The following is a 5255-nucleotide window of genomic DNA, read 5'->3' as shown; positions in this document are numbered from 1 at the left end:
GGCCCCGCCCAGAGGGTGGGCAGGAGGAGGGGCGGCCGGGGCTGGGCGGGGAGTGTGGGCGATGCCCGCGCTGCGGAACCCCGCGAGGGGGGCGCGCTGGGCCCGCGTCCGCGCCCGGCCAAGGGCGGCAGGAGGGACCCGAGGCGTGGACGGCTTTAAGGCTGCGCGCCACCTGCTGCCGGGACACCGGCCACAAGGTTGTGAGATAAGAACGCTTCTCTAACAGTTGATTTGACGGCGTGTGGTTTCAAGGGTGGGGCTGTGTCAAAAGGGTTGTTACACACATGTAACAACTTAAGATCGCCACTTCCTCCATCCTCATCTTTCTATTTTTTTTAAGATTTTATTTATTCATTCATGAGAGACACACACAGAGAGAGAGAGAGAGAGGCAGAGACACAGGCAGAGGGAGAAGCAGGCTCCATGCAGGGAGCCCGACGTGGGACTCGAACCTCAGTCTCCAGGATCACGCCCTTGGCCTAAGGCGGCGCTAAACCACTAGACCATCCAGGGATCCCATCTTTCTACTTTTAACTAAACGAACCGAACAAACTATCAAACTGTCTTCCACCCTGCCCCCACCCAAATAACCGCGAGTCTGAGTTGGCACCCTGTCGGTTTACATTTGGGAAGCAATTGCAAAGAGAGTTGCCTCCTTGCTGGACGAGAAAGTGCAGTTTCAGTCAAGATCGTCCACGAGGACTAGCAGGATTGGGGACCTTGACCCAAGCAGGTTCCACCCTCAGCAACCCAAGTACATTTATCTTTATGTAGCTGCAAAGAATAGGGAAGTTTAAATAAAATGCCAGTGAAGGGCGCAGTAGCTCGTACACAATGATTATATTCATTCTTTGATAACTATGAGAATTGTCATTATTAATTATTATTTATTTTCTCCACTATAATTATCGCTTCTTAGAGTCCAACCTGAAAGACAGGGACTTTGTTTATAAACTGCTATATTCTGGTCGTATAGAATTGCCCTTGCTCGTGAAAGCAGTAAGAGTGTTTAAATTGTGATGTATCAGATACTGTACTGATAGGGATCTCATTCTCCAAGGAATATGTACACTAGCTAAACTTAGATTTTGATCGATTGTTTACCTCAATTACAACTTGATATAATATTGCTCAAGAGCTGCCCTCTTTAGTTTACCTTTGCAATATTGGTTTTGTCTTATGATAAATGACTTTTAAACTATGGTGCTTAAAAATACCACACTGAATCTCACTCCTGTGAAAAAATTTCAAGAGTTTCCTCTGAGCCTGGGTCCCCTTCTGTAAAATGTAAGGATTGAATTAGATTTAGTGTCCCAAGCCAGACCATACAATGGATGTGTCTCTGGATTCTCCATCACAAACTCCAGCCCTGGGGAGGGTGAAAGGGGAACAGAGCTGTTTTTATGGAAAACTGTGACTAATACACAAACTTTAATAAAACCACAGGGTCATTTAACCTCACTAGCAGATTATAAATACAGATTCAGATTCCTGGGTGGCGCAGCGGTTTAGTGCCTGCCCTTGGCCCAGGGTGTGATCCTGGAGACCCGAGATCGAGTCCCACATTGGGCTCCCTGCATAGAGCCTGCTTCTCCCTCTGCCTGTGTCTCTGCCCCCGCCCCCCCGTATGACTATCATGAATAAATAAATAGAATCTTTAAAAAATAGATTAATATACAAATTTCAACATTATAAATTTCATTTTACCTGAATGGAAGCATAATTCGTTTTGGAATTCAATTAGATGTTTAAAGAAGCAGTCACTATGCTCAGAAAAACAACTGTGACAGCGATTTTTATCTTAGCAGTGCCTAATTGTCCTCATTTGTTTTATTCACCAGTGAGAAAAATCCAGCCTCAGAATCTGCTGCCTCTGGTGAAGATACTCAGCACGTTCTTAATGCAGTAGCATCCATCAGGATTGCCTCTTGCTATTTTGAGCAGAATTTATCTCAAAACTGGAGCCAGAGTGCTCAAAGCAGATAAAAGACCGATGAATAAACAAAAGAAGGGACTCCTCAGAGGCCCATAGGGGACAATGGGCAGAACAGTGGAACCCCAGCCTCTGCTGGATTAGTTCATTCAGGGACAGACAATTTCAATCATTTTATAAAATTCCAATAATTTTAAAAAGTAGATTTAAATACCAGCTCATTATTTCCATTATGAACAGAGAAACTTAAATGACTGCCAGAGTCAAAGAAAGAAGCACTCTCCATTCAACCCCTTCTTCATTCCCACTTAGAAAGAGCATTCGACTGCTCCCTCTACTCACATTTCCATATCTTTTCATGAAGCCAGGACAATGCTGATGTAAAGTGGCCATCACACAAGTTCCCATGAGCCAAGGCCATGGCCCCTCAGGACAGGGTTCTTGCACAGTTAGAGAAAAAAAGACTAATGCCACATGCCGTATTTCAGTGCTTTACAGTGTGCTTCTGATAGCACACAAGCTTACTCTTAGCTGAACTATCTGTTTTGGCAAAGCAAATTTTAGTTGGGTGCTAAATATCCCTGTTCCCACGCTGTGATTTACCTCCCAAAGGAAACAGCAGAATAAAAACAGAGAATATAATCAAAACAGCACTAATTACACAAAATACCAAGATATTATTCTTGATTCATTTCCACTAGAAAGGAGCTTCAAAACATTTAATTACTTCCTTCTAAACACCTACATGTGTTAAAATTAAGACTATAAAAATAAGGGGTATTGATCCACAAGACCCCTAGGAACCTAGTTAGAGTGCATAGAAATTAGGTCATGGCTGAGAACCATAGAGAGTCTAATGGAGAATGTCATAGGTGTTGATGCAATAGAATGTCCATCCTCTCTAATTCCTAGAATACCTCTTATGCTCTGGTGTCAAAGGCTGTTACTTGGCCTGTAACTTTAAAACGGTGATGAAAGTGAGAGAGACAATGGCTCCCTTCCTCAACATTTTATTTCTTCAGTCTTGCTTAACAAGCTTCTGCTCTCTTTTGTCTTGAAATGTGTTGACTATTACCTGCAATAACTAAGTTTCCTTAAACAGCCTTCCTTCTCCCTTTGCAACCCTGTTGCAAACCTCTACCCCAGCTCCCCACTCCCATCCTCCTCTAGAAAGATTTTTGTGCCTCTCAGGAGTCATAAACACCTCTTCCCTAGGCTTACCTCTTTTTATACTTACTTCTGATGGGAACTATATCTAATATCTCTATTTTCAGGGTTAATAAATTATTACCCCAGTGAAACTAAGTTTCTTGAGATCAAGTACCAAAACTAGTACTTCTTTTGAAGAGTCTACAGTACTTAGCTTAGTGTTAATACAACAAAGGATAAGCCCACATTGAATTGAACTCTCCTTTTCTTAAAAGTTAAACCTCCTTGTAATTCTTAACTCAAGTTGATAGAATAAGCGTTGCTAGAATTTAACAAATCAGTCTTCCCTGAGTGTCATTAAAATACTTTAATAAAATCCCAACCAAGGCCTTTTGTATAATTTGTACCCTTATTTTTAAATTTCAGCTGTGATAGAATGGTAACCCCTTCTTTCCTTTCAGTACTGTTCACTTTTTGGTGGTATGAGCTCAGGCCTACTCAGGATAGACCAGCAGAGACGGAAGTCAGTCACGTGTAAGAAAACGGTCACTTTCCATAATAAAAGCACATATAAAAATGACTTTAAAAATCCAGATCCAAAAAAAATCCAGATCTCCCATTATTGGCTGTCTCTGGGGAAAAAAACAAAACAACAACAACAAAAAAGAAAGATCCTTTGAGTGGAAACACAGCCTCGAGGAAGTGGGGGAGAAGATTATTCTTCTGACGAAGAATGGGTTTGTGCTTTTTGCTTGGGGTTATTATCACAACCTCTAGATACTTATTTTGTTGAACATACTTTGTTTTCATGGTGTCAGGTGGCCAAGGGCCAGAAGTGCTAAAGATCTGGGCAGCATATAAAAGCATGCCCAACAGAGAATTGTCTGGCCCCAAAAGCCCCCAGTGTCCCTGTAGAGAAATCGTACAGCCCAACCTTGGTGGACACGTGCCCCTTGATCTCTTCTCTGATAAAGGGAGATATTCTCGCATTCCTCTGCATCTGCTTGCCTGGACTCATTACATATGCATTCTGGCTATTGTGTACTATTCTGATATTCCTGCAGGCAGATCTGGTCTTACCTGAATAGTTTTGTGTCTTTGTGTCTCATATAAATTGTTTCCTTATCTTTAGTAATCTTAAGGGATTCCTCAATGAGAAGATTTCACTGCACTGTTGGCCACATGTAGTTCTTGCATATCATTGAATTGATCGTCTTTTTAGATAGCTGATTTCCACAAGATCTTGAGTCTCTTAGACTTAATTCACTCTCTTGCCCTCTCCCTCTCCCTCTCCTTCTCTGTGTCTGTCCCTTCCCCCTTCTGTCTCATGAAATGTCTCATTTCAAACTTCCCCTTACATTTGGTAATAACTGTTCTGGTCAGTGGTGGTTGTTACTCAAATCTACATAAGTGATAAAATTGCCTAGAATTATATGCACAGGCACACACACCTACACACAGATGCATATATGTGAAGCTGATGAAATTTTAATAAGGTCTATGAATTGTGCTGATAACAATTTCCTGGTTCTGTTTTTATCCTAAAATTATGTAAAATGTTACCAGTGGGGAACATGGAGTGAAGAGTACAGGGGACTTCTCTGTACCATTTTTGCAACTTTCTGTAAATCTGTAATTATTTTAAAGTAGGAAAAATTTGTTATTATAAGATGCTTGCACTACCTGGAAAGCCAAATAGTGTTGGGGTTTGCTTGGATTGATTATAAATGTACAATGCAAATTCTAGGGCAATCACTTAAAAAAAGTTTTTTAAAAAGTATAATTGATATGCTAAGAGAAAAGAGTGTATTTGGGCTCCAGAGAAACAGAACCAAAAGCTATGGGTATGTGTAAGAGATCTATTATAGTAGTTGGCTCATACAATCAGAGAGACCAAGAAGTCCCATGATCTGCTGTATGTAAGAGAGAGAACCAGAAAAAAACAGTGATGTAATTGGCTCCAAGTCTGAAGGTTTGAGAACCAAAGGAGCTGATGGTGTAAGTCACCACCCAAGACCAAATACCCAAGAACCAGGAGCACTGATGTCTTAGGGCAGGAGAAGATGGATGTCCCAGCTCAAGCAGAGAATAAATGTGCCCTTCTTCTGCTTTTTTGAATGAATTGGATCATGCACACCCATAATGGTGAGGGTGACCTTACACAGTCTACTGA

The sequence above is a fragment of the Nyctereutes procyonoides genome, unplaced genomic scaffold, assembly GCF_905146905.1.
Source record: "Nyctereutes procyonoides isolate TBG_1078 unplaced genomic scaffold, NYPRO_anot_genome, whole genome shotgun sequence".
NCBI classification, from domain to species: Eukaryota; Metazoa; Chordata; class Mammalia; order Carnivora; family Canidae; genus Nyctereutes; species Nyctereutes procyonoides.
The sequence above is the reverse complement of the archived record's forward strand: the minus strand, read 5'-3'. Positions refer to the sequence as shown.